Here is a 23,170-nt window from a genome sequence, read left to right on the forward strand (position 1 = left end):
TGTATGAAGTAAGGTCAGAGTAATTTCGTTAATTGATCAACAGACTAATGTAAGTTACCTGCTGAAAAGTGGCCTCTTCAAGACCCAGTCGACGAAATTCTGCAATAACAGCCCTCAAGAAAAGCTGCTCCTGAATAGAGGCACTCCTGTAATAACATTGACAATGAAATATAAATTATCAAACTTTTTGTTCCTGGATGCTGACTTATATTTATGTAGTAAGCAGGTTTTTTTTTATATGGCTATATTAACGCCACTCTAATCATCCCTCATAAATTAACATCAAAGGAGGTGTTATTAAATGAATTAAATACACAACTGTCTGAATTCTATATATATATATATATATATATATATATATATATATATATATATATATCCTAAAGTCCTGAGAAATGCAAGCTTGTAGTACCACCTGTTTACTCCAGAGGGCAGTGAAATTTCAGCTGTATGAGCATTGCACAGTTTATACAGTGAAGAAAACACTTCAGTAGGCAGAACAACACAAACATGTGTTATGTTCTTGCATTCAAAACCCTTGAAGGAGCGCAAATGCAAACTAAGGGATCTCAAGATGTGTTTAAAAATTGAGTATTAAAATATATTTAACTTGACACAGTGACCTAAACATTTTAAGTTTATGATGCAATGCACCCAAGACGCTACACAAGCATCTGTCTGACGCAGGGTGTGGCTGGATTGAGATGGTGCAAAATTTGGAAGTTACCCATAAATATTTAAATCACAAATAAAATCAAAAGAAAATTATTTTAAGGATCCCAAGAAATAAAAAAAGTTTAGCTGCATTTAGTATATATCTATTAGCTTTACACTCATTTTCAATATATGCTAGTGTACATCTAAGTTGACAAACATTGTCAAATGTATTAATTGTCTCCCAAGTCACATACATAGGGATTCTGCAGGTTCAAAGGAAGGAAATTTAAGACCTTTTAATGTGTTTAAAAAACACATTAAATAATTAATTAGCAGGTAAATACAAAACAACTGAGACTACTTAGATGTCTCTGGACATGTTTTTTTTATATTTTCTTGTGCATTTATGCGTTTTCTTTTTTTAAATAAGTTAATACAACATTAAAACTCTAAATGAATTCTTTAAGAATGCATGTAGCCCAAAGTATATAGCCTATATTGTGACCCTTCAAAAAAAACCTAGAGTAAAAAGTTAACTTTTATCAGATTACTTTGTTGAAAAATTATTCCAAGGGCTCTAGTTGACTGCTGTGGCTTCAAGCCATCAACAGAGCTGACTAGACAGAAGAGATAATTTCAACTCACAACTTTGCAGCAAAAATCTATCAAATCTAACAACAGTCAGCGGACTTTCTGCCACCACTTACTGCGCATGGACATTTCTGTAAACAAGAGGATTGGTCTATAGAGCTTATTCACAGTGGCGCCATGTTAGATTTTTAAATGGGAATGGAAATGAAGCTGAGAGGGCTAGAATTACCATCTCTTCAATGGCATGCATGGTATAAATCTGTAAAAAGCTCCAATATCCCATCTGATTTTACGCAACTCATTTTGTCTGGAGTTTTTTGTCTACCGAGTGTCCTTGAAAATATATTTTTCCAATGTTTTGTCTGCGGAACAATCCAAAAACACTTTAAACTGCAGTACAGATCATTGAAGAGACTGTACGTTTATTCCTCACAACCTCATTGTCATTGACCTGGGTAGCTCAGTGGTAAAAGACGCTGGCTATCACCCCTGGGGTTCACTAGTTCGAATCCAGGGCGTGCTGAGTGACTCCAGCCAGGTCTCCTAAGCAACCAAATTGGCCTGGTTGCTAGGGAGGGTAGAGTCACATGGGGTAACCTCCTTGTGGTCACTATAATGTGGGTCGCTGTCGGTGTGTCGCGTGGTGAGTCGAGCTTGGATGCTGCGGTGAATGGCGTGAAGCCTCTACATGCCCTGTGTCTATGTGGCAACGCGCTCAACAAGCCACATAAGATGCACTGGTTGACAGTCTCAGCTGGAGGCAGCTGGGATTCGTCCTCTGCCACCCGGATTGAGGCAAATCACTACGCGTCCACGAGGACTTAAAAGCACATTGGGAATTGGGCATTCCAAATTGGGAGAAAAAGGAGGAAACAAATCCACAAAACAAAAAAAAGATTGTTAAATATGGCACTGCTGTGAATAAGGTGCATGTGCTGAATAACATTTATAATTTTTTCTTGGCAGATACCTTTAAGAGGTAGTTAAAGGGCAGTTCATTTAAAAATGACATTTCTGTCATCAATGGTCACCCTCGAATCTGTATGAATTTTTCTCCGCCATAGAACAAATAAAAGATGTTAAGCAAAATGTTTAGTTTCAGTCACCATTCACTGTATCTTGTTTTTCATTCAATGTAAGTGAATGGTGACTGAAACTCCCTAATATCTCCTTTTGATTTCCACTGAAATAAGAAAGTCATACAGGTTTGCAACAGCATGAAGGTAAGTGATGACAATTTTCATTTTTGTGTAAAATATCTCAAGTAAAAGAAAAAAAACATTTAAAGTTGACAATATGTATTGAAAATTTTAACAGATTAAATGATGAAAGAGAACTGTGCTGCATAATTAGTTATGATGTATATTGAAAACAGAAACAAAAAAAATAGATAAAATATTTTCACATTATGTATATTATTAATATTATAATTTATATAATTATTGTTTTGTATATTACAACAACCATTTTTTAATTGATTCAGATTGAGCAGAAAATACCGGTATATGTCAGATGGAGCACAAGAGAGGTGGAGATGAGAGATATAACAGGTGTAACTCTGCAGCTGAGTAGTTCTGTTAGCTTTACAATTTTTGTCAAAGGTGATGTAAAATAAGGAAGCGCCACAATTTGAAAAGCGTCAAAAGAGTGCTCCAACCTCATGCGCTTGCAAATTATAACGTTGACAGCTTTGATTTGACAGCGATTAGAAGCAGGAGCAATGTAAGCCTATCACTCCGCATACAGATGCAAAATAACGGCATTTGCATTTCTGATTAACAGGTTTATGAAGGTTTATACATGTGTAACATCGTAAGTTCAGTAAAAATGCGCTTCCCTGTGCACGATCACATTAAACTCAAGCGTCAGCTGCCAAATGACGGATACGAGAGAGAGATGATTTTGACTCAAGCAGATTCTGCCGTTTTAAGAGTCTCCTCCTCTATTCAAGCATCAAAATGTAAGACCTCAGCAAATTAAATTTAAGACTTCTTGTAATTTATTACATTTAAGACTTTTAAATGGCCTTAAATTTAAAAACTTAATTTAAGACTTTTTAAGGACCCGCAGAAACCCCGATATACACTTGTTACCTGATAGCGGTGATATAAGAAGAGGAGAACATCTCATCCAAAGCCTCCATCACATGACTCATTCCAACCAATCCACTACTGTTCTGCTTACTAGCAGAGTGCTCACAAATCTCTGTGGCCCGTCTGCAGATATCAAGACAACGTCGAGCATCTCCAGAAAGTGCTGCTACCTAGAGGACCACAAACACAATCTCACTGACTCAGGGACACACTTATGCCTGCCATCAGCTTAATTACGACACTGCTGACCTTCTGATGTTTGGTGACAACATTTTATTCAAGATACCATAAAGATAATCCTAAAATAACACTGTTTAACTACCAAATATTCCTACCTTTCTTGAAGCCAACTGGAGAGCATCCTCTTCAAATGCCTTCACTCTGTTCAACCTTGATGTGATGATCTGTTGTAACTGTTTAAAGGTATATGGCTGGAAGGACATTCTTGTCAGTCCCTGAATGTGGACAAACACATTTCCAGCAAGCTTTTCCATGATTTTCATCGGCCAAAAATAAATAAATTAAAAAATTGGATTCCAATCATATTGGATGCCACCTTATCCCTGTAAAATTATCTTACCAGTCGACTGGCAACACAGTTAATCATAATTCTCTCAGGCAAGTCCATAGTATTAGCAATAGTAAGGACCACTAGACAAGCATTACGTCTCGTAGGCCAATCAAACAAGTTATACATCACATTCTGTTTCCGGGTCCATAAGAGGTCAAGCTAAGAAGAAAAACAGGGGATTATGAAAACATAATATTCTTGAATATACAAACAATCATATTCACAGACACTTTGAAACAATTAGAATTAAAACCAAGTAAAAAGAACAGTATAGTAACATTGTATACATTATATATCCAATATGACAGGGCAAAAGTCAATGTCTTGTTTAAAAAAATAATAATTTAAAAAGTAAATAAAAAGATTATGGGCCCTGCTGGAAAAACCACTCCAAGTTGGTAGTCTTCCAAGGAAGTCTACTAGATCTAACCAGCTTTACCAAGGTCTTCCAAGTCCAGTCCACCAATCTAGACCAGCTTGGGCCAGCTACTGACCATAATTGACCATAATTATAGATTTATTTTATAGGTAAAAAATGTAACAGTTGTAAGTTTATCATGGCAGTTTTAGTTTCCTTCCTTTTATGGAGTTGTCACAGACACAATCTTTAGAGGAGCACTGTGGAACTAAAGGTCACTGGTAATGTGACTATTTGTGAATTACAATTGACAACACTGTAAAATACATTGTATTTCATACATTAAAATACATACATTTTTTTTTACCCTTCAAATTTCACACAATTGTAACCGGTGGGATTAAATGGGTTAAGTTCGATGTTGTTGCAGTATATTAACGTTGCAGGGAACAAATATCTTACCTCATCTACTAAAAGTACAGTGGTCTCCTTTTTGGGCGCTGGCGCACTGAAGCGCTTCTCCAGTAGGGCGGCTGCATGGTCTGGTGTTGCCATTTGATCAGTCAATTTCTACAACACAAGAATTGACCAAATTAACAAAGTACTGCACAGGACTACATTAAAAAGGAGGAAGGGATGTGCAAATAGAGAAAGGCAGAAGGGAGGGCAGGAGGCATACAGACCTGCAATATCTGTACATAAGCCTGGTGCGGATCTGTCATTTTCATTCCATTGATCTCAATGAAGCGGAACTGAGGAATTTCATCTTGTTCAGCGGCCTGCTGAAGGGACCGGATCACCTCATGTACTGTGGCAGTTTTACCAGTACCAGGAACACCGGAGATATACATACAGCTGTAGATAAAGGAATTAATAAGGCAAAAGTCAACTTTATAACTGTATTGTAGATATCGGTTTGTTAAATCTGAAATGGCAGAGTCAGTCTTACCCTCCAGTGCCATCAATGACCTTGCTCTCCACAAAGTTGTAAATGTCCTGGAATTCTTGTTCTCGACATGGCAAAGACTCAGGGACTGCAGAAACATGTAACCTGTTGCAAAAAACACAAGACAAAATGTTTTTACTTTATCATCTCTCAAATTATATTTCATGTTCTCAATTCAGAAAACATATTGGCAAATGGACCATCTGATTTTTGAGCCAAGAGCATTCTGTATACCAATCTACCAAAACATGTATTTGTATCTTTTTTTGTCAAGTAAGTTTTATTGGAAGACAATGTTTTTTTTAAAAAAACAGATGAATTTACAATCTTACAGATCTCTCTTTAACCCTAATAGAAAAATAATAATAATAATTAAAACAAAAGCTGAAAAGGTGTGATGAAAGAGTGTTAAAACGTTATATTAACAAAATGATGCATTAATCCACATGGTTTCCATCAAGATAACAGCTGAAAGGGTGCCAGATTTTGTCAAACTGCTCAAATTTTCCCTTCAAACAGTATCTAATTTGTTCCAAATGTAAAGTAGAAGACATCTCTCCAAGTCATAACTTGACAGTAGGAGCCTCCTTTTTCTTCCAGAACAACAGAAGTAACTTCTTGGCCGTAATTAAATTAAATGCAAGCAGTTTGTTCTGTGCTCCTGACAATGGATGCATATGTTCAGAAAGTCCCAGAATGAGGGACCGGCTGCATTTGCACCCTAAAAATTTCTGAAAGCACATCAAAAACTCCATTCCAATAACTCTGTATCTTGGAACAAAAAACTAAACTATGGGCTAAATCACTACATTTGTCACAAAGAGGCGAAACACTTTGGAAAATTCTATGCAGTTTCTTTTTTGAATAATGCAGTCTGTGAATGACCTTAAACTGAATAAGGCAGTGTCTGGAGTTGATAGAATGTTCATTAATATCTTTTAAACTCTTCTGCCAAGTTTTCTCAGAAATTTCCACTCCTAGTTCTTTCTCCCAGTCCTCCTTAAGAAATCTTGTAGAGGGAGAGTTAAAGGATTGCAGCAAGTTATATATAATCGATAATGACTTTTTACTTCCTTTACACTGATCAAGACATTTATCAATAATTGAGGGTGATGTAGTATCCAATGAAGATGTAGGAGCACGTATATAATTCCTAATCTGCAGAAATCTAAAAAAATGACTGTGGAAGTTTAAATTTTTGTTGCAGTTGACTAAAGGATGCCAGAACTCCATCAAAGAAAAGATCTCCTATAGTACATATACCCAATTCTTCCCATTGCGTAAAGGTCCGATCTAATCTTGATGGCGTAAATGATATATTCCTAGTAATAGGAGTTAGAAATGAAAGGGACTTTATCTTGAAATGTTCATTTATCCGTTTCCAGATCCGACGTATATTCCCAATTATTATATTACTATTAAAGACAGAAGGATTCAGAGTTACAGGAGAGAGAATCACCACTCCCGGATTATAGGGATAACACTGATCACAAATTATTTGGAGCCAATCTGGAGGAGCACTATGATCATCCAACCACATTGAAATTTGTCTGATGTGAGAAGCCCAGTAATAAAGACGAAAGTCTGGGAGTGCCAGACCTCCCTCTTGTTTAGGTTTACAGAAATGTGCCTTCTTAACTCTGTGATTTTTGTATCCCTACATAACGGAAGAATAATTGAATCCAACTGTCTAAAGAAGGATTTAGGCAGAAAGATTGGAACATTCTGGAAAAGATACAATATCTGTGGTAAAAATATAATTTTAATTGTGTTTTTTCTGCCGAACAGAGAAATTGGAAGTGCTCTCCAAAATTGAATATTCGCTTGCAATTTGGAAATTAAAGGGGTAAAGTTGGCCTTTAAGAGCGAGGAACATTTAATGGTAACAACAATTCCAAGATAAGTACATTTTTCCATCGAAACTTTAAATGGAGAAGCTTGTATCGCAGACAAACCCCGAAAAACTCCCAAAAACATTTATAGTCTCCAGAATAACCGGCAGACTCACATAGGGTTTGGTAATATATAGCAGAATATCATCTGCATATAAAGATATTTTATTGGCTGCATTTAAGGTGTTAAAGCCGTGAATAGAAGGGTCAGAACGAATGGATTGAGCAAGAGGTTCCACAGTCAACGCAAATAAAAGAGGAGAAAGGGGACAACCTTGCCTGGTACCTCTTTGAAGATTAAAGGGACCAGACAAAGTATTATTGGTAAATACCTGTGCTGTAGGACTTTTATACAAAATCTTAATCCAATCTATAAATGTATCACCTATATAACATTTTTCTAACACTGCGAAAAGATAGTGCCATTCCACTCGGTCAAAGGCTTTCTCAGCATCAAGAGAGATTATCACCAGATTGTCTTAAATAGTTTTGGGGTGGTGCATTATATTAAAAAGACGCCTAGTATTTGTGAGACATTTCTGCCTGGAATAAAACCGTTCTGATCGGGATGAATTAGACCACTGATTAATCTACCAAGTCTATTTGCGAGGGTTTTTGACAGTATTTTCTGATCGACATTAAGAAGAGAAATCGGTCTGTATCCTTCAACCTCCTCTGTATTTTTACCTTTTTTGGGAATAACAGTTATGATTGCTTCATTGAATCTTGGTGGCAGTCCATTCACTGATGCCTCCTCAAATGTTCTGAGCAGGTAAGGGGAGAGGGAATCACTACATTGTTTTATATAATTCAGAGGGCAAGCCATCTGGGCCTGGAGTTTTACCACTCTTTAAGGAATCTATTGTGCTTTTTAACTCTCCTAAAGGTATATCCTTATTAAGGGAATCACGCTCATCCCGAGTAAGAGAGGGAAGCATGATCTGAAATTAGTATATCATGGATCTTATTATTCAAGACATTGGAAATTAATTTGTTTTCTACCAGAAAGTAATCAATGCGTGTATATACATTATGAACTTGTGAGTGAAAGGTATAATCTCTCTCAGTGGGGTGAAAAAGTCTCCATATATCCACTAAATTAGAGTTATTAATAAATGCATTTAAAAAGTTCCTTGAATTAGAGTGAGGGGCTCTTTTAGAAGATGACCTGTCCAAATACACATCTAGGGCACAATTAAAGTCCCCCCATGATGAGATTAGTTTGCGACATATTTGGGATAAGAGCCAACACTTTCTTTAAAAAATGTGGGTCAGTCATAATTTGGAGCGTAGACATTCATTAAAATAATAGGAAAGGAATGTATCTCACCAGACAAGATAATACACAGACCCTCTTTATCTGTTTTTAGGGTTTCAAGTTTAAATGGCAAACCTTTTTGTATTAGAACAGCTACCCCACGAGCTTTAACAGAAAAATTGGACTGATATATATTTCCTATCCACCTGCATTTCAACTTATCCTTGGAATCCGGTTTTAAGTGCATTTCCTGCAAAAATATTACATCCGCAGAGAGTGATTTCAAGTGTGATAGTACCTTACTTCTTTTAACAGGGTGATTTAGACCTTTCACATTCCATGAAGCAAAAACAAGCTCTTGTCTGTTACCTGATGTTACAGCATTACTCTGCATCATTAGGGACCTAATATATCATTATCACCATACATATTAACACTTTGAAGTATCTTAAACAGGTCCCCACCCCGCCCACCCACCAACTTAAATAACAAACCTGTCATCTGACCGACAATTAGAACTAGGACTATCGGCGCGAGACAAGGTTGTATTTGTATCTTTGATAAGTTGCATGATTATTGAAGGTAAAATAAACTGTTTGTCTAAAATGCTGTGGAAATTACCCAATCTAATCACACCTTTAGCAGATCAGCTGCAACCCACCTTCATGATGCATCAAAACATCAAAAATACTGTGATTACTGGCATTTTTTTATTTTAACCTGGTCATTTTACATGCTAAACAAAAACTATCAACAAATATCTACCAATCAACAAACATCTAAAACTACAAAATTGTTAAAAATGTGTATCTTCCATAAGGCACCTGGTGAGCCAGGGTTGCCACTGTGCCCCCAGAAACTTTCCCTCGTTTTTTAATTTATGAAACAGAGGACAAATGCATACAGAGTACAGCCTGGCTGAAAAGACCAGCTTACAACTTTAATTCCAAAAAGTTGGGACAGTATGAAAAATGCTAATGCTAATAAAAACAAAGTTATTTGTAAATTATTTTCCACCCTATGCCATATTGAACGTACTAGAACTAAAAATGATATGATGTTTACCTTGTGAATTTCATTTTCTTTCTTTTAAATGTACAGTAATTTCAAATCAGATGATTGCAACACGCTCTAAAAAAATTGACAGGAGCAATTTAACACTAATAACAATTTGACGAGTTAAAATAACTAGGCAAAGTGAAACAGATGTTAAACAGGGAGGCAATCGTGTCATAGCATTCAAGGAGCCTCAAAAAACAGCCTAGTCCTTCAAGAGCAAGGATCATTCGAGACTTGTCGTTTTGCCAACAGATGCTTCAGCAAATAATCCAGCACTTTGAGAACAATGTTCCCCAAAGATAAATTGGGAGGATTTTGGCATTTTTACCCTCTACAGTGCACAATATAGTTAAAAGATTCAAGGAATCTGGTCAAATCTTGGTGCGTAAAGGGCAAGACGAAAATCACTTCTGAATGCGTGTGATCTCTGATCCCTCAGACATCTTAAAACATAATTTATCTGTAATGGTTATCATGTATATGGGCTTGGATTACTTTAATAAAACTTTCTTAGTCAACACCATTTGCTGCTGCCCCACAGATGCAAGTTAAAACTTTACTATGCAAAGCAGAAGCCCTATATCAACACTCTCCAGAACTCTGCCAACTTCTCTGGGCTCGGTCTAATCTTAGATGGAAAGTAGAACAGTGGAAACGACCGGTCCGATGAGTCCACATTTCAAATGGTTTTTGAAAAACACAGCCATAGTGTTCTCCAGGCAAAAGATGAAAAGGACCATCCAAAAGGTCCGATCTAATCTTGATGGCGTAAATGATATATTCCTAGTAATAGGAGTTAGAAATGAAAGGGACTTTATCTTGAAATGTTCATTTATCCGTTTCCAGATCCGACGTATATTCCCAATTATTATATTACTATTAAAGACAGAAGGATTCAGAGTTACAGGAGAGAGAATCACCACTCCCGGATTATAGGGATAACACTGATCACAAATTATTTGGAGCCAATCTGGAGGAGCACTATGATCATCCAACCACATTGAAATTTGTCTGATGTGAGAAGCCCAGTAATAAAGACGAAAGTCTGGGAGTGCCAGACCTCCCTCTTGTTTAGGTTTACAGAAATGTGCCTTCTTAACTCTGTGATTTTTGTATCCCTACATAACGGAAGAATAATTGAATCCAACTGTCTAAAGAAGGATTTAGGCAGAAAGATTGGAACATTCTGGAAAAGATACAATATCTGTGGTAAAAATATAATTTTAATTGTGTTTTTTCTGCCGAACAGAGAAATTGGAAGTGCTCTCCAAAATTGAATATTCGCTTGCAATTTGGAAATTAAAGGGGTAAAGTTGGCCTTTAAGAGCGAGGAATATTTAATGGTAACAACAATTCCAAGATAAGTAAATTTTTCCATCGAAACTTTAAATGGAGAAGCTTGTATCGCAGACAAACCCCGAAAAACTCCCAAAAACATTTATAGTGTCCAGAATAACCGGCAGACTCACATAGGGTTTGGTAATATATAGCAGAATATCATCTGCATATAAAGATATTTTATTGGCTGCATTTAAGGTGTTAAAGCCGTGAATAGAAGGGTCAGAACGAATGGATTGAGCAAGAGGTTCCACAGTCAACGCAAATAAAAGAGGAGAAAGGGGACAACCTTGCCTGGTACCTCTTTGAAGATTAAAGGGACCAGACAAAGTATTATTGGTAAATACCTGTGCTGTAGGACTTTTATACAAAATCTTAATCCAATCTATAAATGTATCACCTATATAACATTTTTCTAACACTGCTGAAAAGATAGTGCCATTCCACTCGGTCAAAGGCTTTCTCAGCATCAAGAGAGATTATCACCAGATTGTCTTAAATAGTTTTGGGGTGGTGCATTATATTAAAAAGACGCCTAGTATTTGTGAGACATTTCTGCCTGGAATAAAACCGTTCTGATCGGGATGAATTAGACCACTGATTAATCTACCAAGTCTATTTGCGAGGGTTTTTGACAGTATTTTCTGATCGACATTAAGAAGAGAAATCGGTCTGTATCCTTCAACCTCCTCTGTATTTTTACCTTTTTGGGAATAACAGTTATGATTGCTTCATTGAATCTTGGTGGCAGTCCATTCACTGATGCCTCCTCAAATGTTCTGAGCAGGTAAGGGAGAGGGAATCACTACATTGTTTTATATAATTCAGAGGGCAAGCCATCTGGGCCTGGAGTTTTACCACTCTTTAAGGAATCTATTGTGCTTTTTAACTCTCCTAAAGGTATATCCTTATTAAGGGAATCACGCTCATCCCGAGTAAGAGAGGGAAGCATGATCTGAAATTAGTATATCATGGATCTTATTATTCAAGACATTGGAAATTAATTTGTTTTCTACCAGAAAGTAATCAATGCGTGTATATACATTATGAACTTGTGAGTGAAAGGTATAATCTCTCTCAGTGGGGTGAAAAAGTCTCCATATATCCACTAAATTAGAGTTATTAATAAATGCATTTAAAAAGTTCCTTGAATTAGAGTGAGGGGCTCTTTTAGAAGATGACCTGTCCAAATACACATCTAGGACACAATTAAAGTCCCCCCCCATGATGAGATTAGTTTGCGACATATTTGGGATAAGAGCCAACACTTTCTTTAAAAAATGTGGGTCGTCATAATTTGGGGCGTAGACATTCATTAAAATAATAGGAAAGGAATGTATCTCACCAGACAAGATAATACACAGACCCTCTTTATCTGTTTTTAGGGTTTCAAGTTTAAATGGCAAACCTTTTTGTATTAGAACAGCTACCCCACGAGCTTTAACAGAAAAAATTGGACTGATATATATTTCCTATCCACCTGCATTTCAACTTATCCTTGGAATCCGGTTTTAAGTGCATTTCCTGCAAAAATATTACATCCGCAGAGAGTGATTTCAAGTGTGATAGTACCTTACTTCTTTTAACAGGGTGATTTAGACCTTTCACATTCCATGAAGCAAAAACAAGCTCTTGTCTGTTACCTGATGTTACAGCATTACTCTGCATCATTAGGGACCTAATATATCATTATCACCATACATATTAACACTTTGAAGTATCTTAAACAGGTCCCCACCCGCCCACCCACCAACTTAAATAACAACCCTGTCATCTGACCGACAATTAGAACTAGGACTATCGGCGCGAGACAAGGTTGTATTTGTATCTTTGATAAGTTGCATGATTATTGAAGGTAAAATAAACTGTTTGTCTAAAATGCTGTGGAAATTACCCAATCTAATCACACCTTTAGCAGATCAGCTGCAACCCACCTTCATGATGCATCAAAACATCAAAAATACTGTGATTACTGGCATTTTTTTATTTTAACCTGGTCATTTTACATGCTAAACAAAAACTATCAACAAATATCTACCAATCAACAAACATCTAAAACTACAAAATTGTTAAAAATGTGTATCTTCCATAAGGCACCTGGTGAGCCAGGGTTGCCACTGTGCCCCCAGAAACTTTCCCTCGTTTTTTAATTTATGAAACAGAGGACAAATGCATACAGAGTACAGCCTGGCTGAAAAGACCAGCTTACAACTTTAATTCCAAAAAGTTGGGACAGTATGAAAAATGCTAATGCTAATAAAAACAAAGTTATTTGTAAATTATTTTCCACCCTATGCCATATTGAACGTACTAGAACTAAAAATGATATGATGTTTACCTTGTGAATTTCATTTTCTTTCTTTTAAATGTACAGTAATTTCAAATCAGATGATTGCAACACGCTCTAAAAAAATTGACAGGAGCAATTTAACACTAATAACAATTTGACGAGTTAAAATAACTAGGCAAAGTGAAACAGATGTTAAACAGGGGAGGCAATCGTGTCATAGCATTCAAGGAGCCTCAAAAAACAGCCTAGTCCTTCAAGAGCAAGGATCATTCGAGACTTGTCGTTTTGCCAACAGATGCTTCAGCAAATAATCCAGCACTTTGAGAACAATGTTCCCCAAAGATAAATTGGGAGGATTTTGGCATTTTACCCTCTACAGTGCACAATATAGTTAAAAGATTCAAGGAATCTGGTCAAATCTTGGTGCGTAAAGGGCAAGACGAAAATCACTTCTGAATGCGTGTGATCTCTGATCCCTCAGACATCTTAAAACATAATTTATCTGTAATGGTTATCATGTATATGGGCTTGGATTACTTTAATAAAACTTTCTTAGTCAACACCATTTGCTGCTGCCCCACAGATGCAAGTTAAAACTTTACTATGCAAAGCAGAAGCCCTATATCAACACTCTCCAGAACTCTGCCAACTTCTCTGGGCTCGGTCTAATCTTAGATGGAAAGTAGAACAGTGGAAACGACCGGTCCGATGAGTCCACATTTCAAATGGTTTTTGAAAAACACAGCCATAGTGTTCTCCAGGCAAAAGATGAAAAGGACCAAGCTGTTTTCAGTGTCAGGTCCAAAAGCCAGTGTCTATATGGGCCAGGGGTGTGTCAGTGCCCATGGCACGAGTAACTTGCAAATCTGTGAGGGCACCATTAATGGAGAAAGACATGTAAAAACCGCCATCCAGCACAGTCTTTTCCAGGGACGTCCCAGCGGGACAACTTAAAACCACATACTTGCCGAATAAGCAGAGAGTGCAGGTGCTAGATTGGCCAGTCTGCAGTCCTCACCATCTCCAATTGAGAATGTGTGGTGCGTTATGAAGCGCACAATACAGCAACAAAGACCCTGTACAATTCTGCAGCTGAAGACCTGCATAAAGGATGAATGAGGGATAATTCCACTTTTTAAACTTAAACTTGTGTCAGTGCCTAAATGCTTAATACATGTTATTAGAATAAATGGTGATGTTTCACAGTAGTAAACACTTGACTGTCTCAACTTTTATAAGTTTTAAAGATAAAACATCAAAATGTGTAGTTGTAGTGCTTTCAGTATAGCAAAGGGTGAATATAATTTACTAATCATTCCTTTTTGTTTTTATTATCATTTTTCATACTGTCCCAAATTTTTCAAAATTGGGGTTACAGACAGACATGAATATCCATGCCAGTACAGGCTGGTTTATGTCTGTTAGTGCTGGTTTGGCTGGTGTTTTTACAACCAAAGTATATTGGGTGTGTGCTAGGTAGGACAAGACCTTTGTAGGCAGCAGTATATCAAGCATATCAATATCTTAGAATTCGAAGGCTGCATTTGGAGGATGCTACTTGTTTTTCCTGAGACGAGACCTGGAAACTGTGACCTGGAAATTGCAATCCATTCTCTCATATCATCATGGTTTGTCTACTCTAATTCACTGTACATTGGTTTGTCTCAATCTGCTGTCACGTTTACAGATTGTTCAAAATGCTGCAGCCAGATTTTTATTGGGGGTCTTAAAAGAAGGATTTAAATTTCCACCATACTGGCTTCTCTTCACTGGTTACTTATTAATATCGGGATTGATTTTTAAACTATGTTTATAAGGCCCTTTTTGGTCTTGCACCTTAAAGGAATAGTTCAACCAAAAAAGAAAATTTGCTGACAATTTACTCACCCTCAGGCCATCCAAGATGCATCAGAGTTTCTTTCTTATTCAAAACAGAATTTAAGACTTTTTTCATTTCAGGCCGCCTCCTCTAAACAATGCAAGTAAATTTTTTGACTGTCCAAAATGCATATTTAGGGAGCATCAAAATAATCCACACGACATGTACGTCATGCCGGGGGCTCCCCGGCCTGAGAGAATGAGGGAAGAATGTGGCAGGGCAGAGGGCGGGGTCATGATTCCGCACACTTTTGCTTTGATGACCTGAGGGTGAACGATTACTTTAAAGGATCTGGGTGTTCTGTCACTAATGTTTTAATCTACTTCTGGTGTCCGTCCCCCAATGTCATTGTAAATTGAAAGGTGATCGGCCATTTTCAGTCATCACCTCCAAACTCTGGAACAATCTTCCCTTTCACATAAGGTCTGCTCCTTCTCAAGCCATTTTTTAAAACTACCTTTAAATCTCATTTTTCCTCTTTAGCTTTTGATAGTTTGAATTGAACTGTATTTTGCCCATTATCTTTTAGATTTTTACATTGTTTTACTGTTCTTGTATTTTCTTAGTTATTACTATTATTATTTTACTAATTATACAGCACTTTGGATAAACATCAGTTGTCTTTAAATGTGCTCTATAAATAAAATTTGACTTTACTTGAACCTTGCAGCCAGCTATATTACAAGGACAGCCATGCAGTTCAAGTCAAGTGGTTTTTTTATTGTCATTCAACCATATACAGTTAGTACAGTACACAGTGAAATGAGACAACGTTCCTCCAGGACCATGGAGCTACATAAAACTACATAGTGCAAACAAAGAATCACATGAGACTACACAGACTAAATAACACTCCTACATAAAGTGCACGTGCAAACGTGTGCAAAAAGTACGGGACAGTACAATAATTACTAAAAGAAAGAGGACAATAAACACAGTAAGAGACAGTGAGAGACAGTGCAGCACTGACCAGTACACATTTGTAATCAAGTAGTGCAAAAAGATGACACTTTCTAAAAATGCCAAATGTAAAAAGAACACTAATTCATACTATGTTATATGTACATAGCAGTTATTGAGGTAGCAGCCAGGTATAAAGTGAAACTGAATTAAGTGCAACTCTGGACAGTTAATCAGATAAGCCAAGTTGGTGAAGCTGGTTGACCAGCATAGTCTTTCTGGAGAAGCTTGTTCATAAAGTTATTTATACTGGTTCAACTATATAAAGTCTAGTGGGAATTCCATTAGTGTTATCACTTACCTTGCTCGTGCTTCTTCCAGAACATTCCCTGGTTTCCTGGCTGGTGCATTCCTGCTGGGAATGATTGGAGTGGCATTATGTGGTGTACATGGGGTGGCTAGAGCAGTCTGAAATGAAATAAAACAGAGTTAAATTAATTGCCACATGCAGGTAGGAATTCTTGGGCTTGGTACCAAGTAGATTCAGCAGGCCACACTCCAGTACATTGTTCGGCCTGTGGGGTGGGGAGTGCGGACAGTTCTGTGTTTATATACACATCTCCTGCTGAATGCGTTTATATGCACTCTACAATACGGAATTCCCTTTCTGTGGACCCCACCTCTACTCCGGGCCACCTCAATCCCAGCGTTGGGAAAAAAGGTTCAGTTGTACCCCCTTATCGTTGGCCCTGGCCACATGCGATGATCAGGGTTCCCACACCTTTTGACCAATGAATTTCCATTATTTTTCCTGTTGTTTGTGATTACTGGATATAATTTTTTTTATTAATTTTACACGCTGTGCTCACAAAGAGTAATTTCTAGACAGCCGAGCATACCTAGAAAAATCTATATTCACTATAAAATGTTAACAAGATCCAGGGCAATTCCATGGCTTTTCCAGGCCGAGAAATCTGCGTTTCATCATTTCCAGGTTTTCAATGACTTTGTTTCAATGACAATTACTTTATGAAAAAATTGCATGCAGTTTGTCATTTTGCAATTCACACTTTGCACCTATAGCGAGTTACAACTTTGTGGTACCTTTTTGGTGGGTGTTTTACATGGGGTTCTGGCAGAGGCTTGTGTTTTCTATGTAGCGTATGGTGTTTTGGAACCTCTGCGCCTCTTTACTTTGAATCTCATCTTCACAGTCTATCTTCGCCTCTGCTTCCTCATCGCTGCTCTGAAGGTCAATCTTAGCAGGTACAAAGCAATCATCATCATCATCTTCTAAATCCTCACCATCTGAAGGCAGGTCAACCTTGTTGCCAAGCAAACTCCTTAAAAACAAAGACGAATTAACATATTCCTTCAACTTTTTTTTTTTAAGCCAACAAGAAACTGTTCGCAACCTGCGAGTGAAACTGTACATTCTAAAAGTAGGATTGGACCTTATTTTATCCAATGGGAATAGATTGGATCATGAAAATTTGTCCCTATGTGGCAGGTAGTTGAAGGGCAGGGGCATGAAAATAACAGGGCTGGATGACATCCGCCAGAAAGAAAAGTGTTTCAAAAGTGTACAAAGTCATTACATTTTACTGAAAAAGAATAGCGTCCACAGATGAATGGTTCACAAGATAAGAACCAGAATGTGCATTAAGAAAGTAAACATGGTCAATTTTGATTTCATGTTGATTTCAAAATAAGACAAACACATCAAAATGCACTCAAATGAGTTTCTTATCACCAAGAACAAACTGTTACCTACAGCTGCTTTCTGATGCGTGAGGACACAAGCTGAGCAGACTTCCTCTTAGACCGAGTAGCAGCAGCAGCAAACCGGACGGGTGAATCTTCATGCTCCTCTTCAGCTCTAAACAGTTTGTGCAGAGTGAGAGAAACATAAGACAATGTGGTTAAACCTGACTGATACAGACTACTTGGCAGAATCCACTACTCTCACAAAACTACTAGTCACACTGGAAAACTGCCATTCCAACACGTGAATGACCTGCTGATTATTTGACATTAAATGGTTTGTATTACATTTTATTCATGCTTTGTAATGTTTACAAGTTAGTCAAGATCTCAGTAGTCTTTGTCGCTCTAGTTGTCCAGCTTTAATTACACACAGTTGTAATTTTTTTTTTAACGAGCCCCTTTTGCAGGGGGCCTGGGTAGCTTAGCGAGTAAAGACTATGACTACCAACCCTGGAGTCGCAAGTTCGAATCCAGGGCGTGCTGAGTGACTCCAGCCAACTCACCTAAGCAACCAAATTGGCCCAGTTGCTAGGGAGGGTAGAGTCACATGGGGTAACCTCCTTGTGGTTGCTATAATGTGGTTTGCTCTCGGCCGAGTGTGAAAGCCTCCACAAGCATTATGTCTCCGCGTTAACGTGCTCAACAAGCCATGTGATGAACCGAGATTAGTCCTCCACCACCCGGATTCAGGTGAGCCAACACGAGAATTTAGAGGCCATCGGGAATTAAAAAAAAAGCACCTTTTGACTCTCATAATTCCCCTTCACTACAGTGTACTGGTAAAATTATCTATGACCTTGGTCCTCTTTGCCAGCTTGGTTTCTGAACTGGCTATGGCCGAAAACCATATAATCTTAATCGGTTATATTATGCCTCCTGCTGGTAAAAAAAACAAGTAAAAAGGAATCAAAGACAACAATAAGTTTGTATTGTACAGTTTTTATGTGTTTTGCGATTTAATGAAATCTGTGAATGTCTCTGTGATCCTGACTATCAATCCAAACACACACAAACACACAATTAGAAGTAGTGCAGCTGTAAATGAGTGGCCACACTGAACAGAAATATTTCTGATTATAGAGAATTCCAATACTTACAGAGCAGCCAGTGTCGGCTCTCTGAGTGCAGTGGAATCATTCTTCCTGGATGGCGTTCTCGGCCTGGTTTGAGTGCAAATGTCATACATTTAGGTCAAATATCAAACACATCAACACATGAAGAAGTGGACCAGTGGAATTATTAAAAGTAGTAGTAGCTGTGTGCTTAAGACAATTTTTTTTCAAGTGGGAAAGGTCAAAAATCCCCCCATGTATTTCTGTGCCTGATATAAAAGAGACAGTGGAACATAACTCACTTCAGGCCTCTTAAACCTGCTCTCCTGGGGGTTGCCTCTCTTTTCCGAGGAGTTATGCCTGTGTTAATTAGTGGCTCTGGATCATCATCTCTAAGCGGCTGCACCCCAAGAAAGGCACTAGAAGGGCAGTTGGACTCAGTCATAACTAGATTCTACTTACATTACCTCACATGCAAGACCATTTCAACAGCCTTAAATATTCACTGAACTACAATAAAGTTAAAGCATGTGATTCACGTGCCTTTAGCTGCACCAAATGAAATTTCAGGAGGCCCAAACACTCCTACCACCCCTTTAATCATATTTTTCATTGTTTGGACAAACTTGTAGTTAAACCCCAACTTTCTCTATTGGTTGAGCCAACGCTCAATCGTTTGAAAGTGCCACAGAGCCACCGTGTTAATATGCTTCAGTGAAATAAACCTACAAATAGCTTAGTGTTCTCTGCACAATGTATTGGGATAGGAGAAAGTATTTTAACACAAAAAAAGACAACTTTTACCAAAGCAAGTTTTGAAATAAAACAGCCTTGAAGTGCTAAACCTTTTAGGACATGAACCTAGACCTCTTATCAACAGATGTATAATACAACACACTGTATCTAAAGACATATCCTGTACCTGGATGCACCGTCTTTATTCTGTGCAGATGTGCTGGGTTTATCAGGGCTATGTAAGGAAAGAGGAGCATTATGCTCCTCATCATTAAGTGGAGTCAGATTAATAGAAATGGAGAAGCGGTCAGTTGGAGACGCGTTCAACCGAGTCATCAGAGTTTTTTCTGTCTTTTTGTGTTCATCAAGAATCTCCCCCAGAACATCATCTCGAGTCATGTTTCTACTTGGACTTGGCATATTATAACAGAAACATCAATATCAGTGCTTTGGTGGAATTTTTTGAAAGTAAATAATATATGCAATTGCTAACATTACGGTCAATGGATGGAACTTTTAGTTAAACATAGGACTCACTGCACAAATCCAGCTTCTTGCGAACATGTGGTCCAGAGGTAGCTCCGCTTCTCCTCTTTGCACTAAGAGCTTTAGCCACTGAGAGTTTGGAGGCTGAGTGGAGTGACTCCGCCTCGTTGGAGGTCATTTTGCCAGTGCTCATGCTACAACTGGTAAGGGTGTACGACATGGCCGCTTTATTACCGTGGGGTCTGGGGTCGGAAGAACACAAGCATGCGGCAGCCATGTGGATGGTTGGGGGGATTTAGGGCTCTGAGAGGGTTGCATCAGCTCAGGATCCAATGCGCTGAATGCTTTAGTGTCCCATAAGAGTTTGGCAAAAAGTATGTCTTTCCTCTTGCCCTCTGGGAAAGGAGCTTCAGTTGGGACATAATCAATCTACCAGCAAATATATAAATAACACACGTATACAATTAATTTACTAAACAGAATGACCAGCTCATTTGTAGCATTTACAGTAGATGGGTGGATAAGCAATGCTTGATCTTAATGTCATGCACATTCACAGTGTATAAAAATTTGATGAAAGTCTATATTACAGATCATACAAACCATATAGGTGTGCATACCTGTACTGCGGCAAGAACAGTCTCTGCATCCACTTCATTATCACAAGAGTTGTCCTGGTAGTAAAAAATCTCCTGAGGATGGGGCTTTCTTCCTGAGAGAGCTCTTCCCAAGCTTGTTCTGCGGTACTTCACACATTCGCAGAAACCACTGCACTACAGCGGTCATTTTTTTTTCTGAATCTGGAGACACATGTTCCATTAACCAATGAGGATTAGTGTCAAAACGGTAGTATACATATTCTGGATGAAGACAATTTTAGGCCATTGTAAGATAGGATATATTCCTACCATCAGAGTAGAGTTTGAGAAGTTGTGCCACAAAGGGATTGTCATCATCATCCCCTTCAATCAGAATGTATTGACCTAACGACACTGATGAGTTTTCTGTCCTCCCCTCCACAGAAATTGCCATGGACCTGAATGAGGATTTATCAAATAATCTACATTCAGGATTATAACCCTTTATTTGGCCAATAAAATCCAATAGTTTTTTTCCAGATTTTTCACCTACGAATACTTAAATATGAGTTTTTAAAAACCATTTAATAGAGATTGCACACACAAATGAGACATTTTTAGCTAATGAATCATTATAGAACTGAGCATTTCTAGTTATAAAATTTCTATTCCCTTTTGAAATTTCCATAAATTTCCAGGTCTGGGAATCAAAAAACTTGAATTCCTTAATTTTTTGCAAGACCATGGGAACCAATGGATAGAGAAATATATGGGTAGTATACAAAAAGTGAAAAAAATATATATATTTTTAAACTCTACATTATAACATGTGTCAAGTTCATAGAAATGTAATCTGTGGCCATGTTGGGTTTATCATTTTGGGAAAAACATTTAAAGCATTTTCTACACAACAAAAATTGTTTTAATGACTTCAAAATGTCAAGTGGTGTTAATTGTTAATTGATTGTCAATTCGAACCTCTGAAACGGTAGCAGCCCTGACATGCCAAACAGCACTGAGGAAAAGAGCAACACTGCGCCAAAAAAAAAAGAAATTACACACCATCACCTTTACAAATTTCTTTCAGGATTTTACATGAGTAAAAGTAACTTATATTTTGACAAAAACTTATAGTTTCATATGAAATAATCTAAAAGGTAGAATCTATTAGACCTCATTTTATATTAACCGTGGCAGCTGTAGTTAAAGTTTCAAGATGTGTTTCAGCTAGTATATATTTTTCATAAATACATTAATTTATTATTATTATTATTATTACTATTATTTAAGACTAGCACACTGACCTAACCATGGTAATGAGGAGCCTTTTCTTAATGGGCCCATATATGCTCTTCAATTTTTAAAAGGGGGAGAGACAACTTCTTTCAACAGCCTTATAATGTCAGTTGATGCATGTCTTTGTACTGGAAAACCATGAACAAAACTATACAACATAAAAGGAAATGCAACCCAGGATACATTAAATACAGGTTATGTTTAATCTATGGCAGGTCGACACTTGATGTCCAATGTAAAATCTGTCCTGAAGCAAAACCAGTTGATAAGCACGGAGTTAAAGGCACAGACAGGAGCAGTCTGGCTGTGCTGTGGCGCACCTACATACAGTATATATTAACTGTTAATAATCATAGGACAATATTATAAAAGCTCAAACAGCTGATGTTATTTTTCATTTAGTAGTTAATTTAACATGCTATGCTAACATGTAAACTAACATGCTTTAGTTATATAATATGTTATAGATACATGCTACTTTTTTTTATCAAGTTTATAATTCTGTTTATTATAATTGTTAGCTTTCTTATTTTTTCTATTTTCAAAAGGGAGACTCTTTTTTTTACACATACTTCAATAAAATAAATGGTTTCAAGTTTCAATTACAATAAAGTGTTTGCTCAAAAATAAATAGATAAATAAAATAACCCTTCTGTTTTCACTGATAATAGTAATTTGTGTAATACCGTATACCGTGATATTTTCTGAGACGGTTATCACACCGTGAAAATCTCATACCGCTGCAACCCTAGTTTACACTAAATAACTTGATCGATGCAGAGCAACATAATTTGCGTCACGTCATTGACTCATGTAGAGTTTTAATCGCTCATAACTCTTAGTACAACTTCATCAAAGCATAATTTGTGCACTTACTCGTAGTAAAGCCTTTTCAGTTTTCTGTCTTCATTTATCGGTCTCCCATTCCACTTGTACTTTCTTCTCATTCTCAGTCTAGTGATGTAGCGGTTCATGTTGATGGATGGATAAGAGATCTGCACAGCACAACATCAGTTGCTGACCTTATTATATACATACTATAAAGCACAACTATAATAATGACAATCACACTAAGGTAAGGTAACAAAGTTGTTTATAAATTCTCATCGCTAATATCGAAAATAAAAATGTCAGAAATAGACATTTCTTTGTATTAATTCCCCATGTAGTCAACTTTAAATCTCCAACACCTCTCTTTCTTACTCACCAACTGACAGTTTTTGAAATCGTTTCAAATGTCTTTATTAAACGCGTGAACACGTAACACTACAATTATCACATTATCCGTTCCCGTCTCAGTTAGATACGAAATCATCAAACACAGCAAATAGAAAGCATTTTCGTGTACGACACGCGGTTATTTCGCGCTTATTACGATTAAAGCGCATGAGGAGTAATTGATTGGTCAGAAAAATATTCCAGCC

The 23,170-nt window shown here is 37.3% G+C and overlaps 1 pseudogene; it reads right to left on the reverse strand.

Moving 5' to 3' along the window:
• The window catches only part of LOC127646440 (origin recognition complex subunit 1-like), a 23,394-nt pseudogene extending 305 nt beyond the window's left edge, over positions 1–23,089 (reverse strand).
• Between the last annotated feature and the right edge of the window lie 81 nt (positions 23,090–23,170).

Source organism: Xyrauchen texanus, chromosome 7 (assembly GCF_025860055.1).
Source record: "Xyrauchen texanus isolate HMW12.3.18 chromosome 7, RBS_HiC_50CHRs, whole genome shotgun sequence".
Lineage (NCBI taxonomy): Eukaryota > Metazoa > Chordata > Actinopteri > Cypriniformes > Catostomidae > Xyrauchen > Xyrauchen texanus.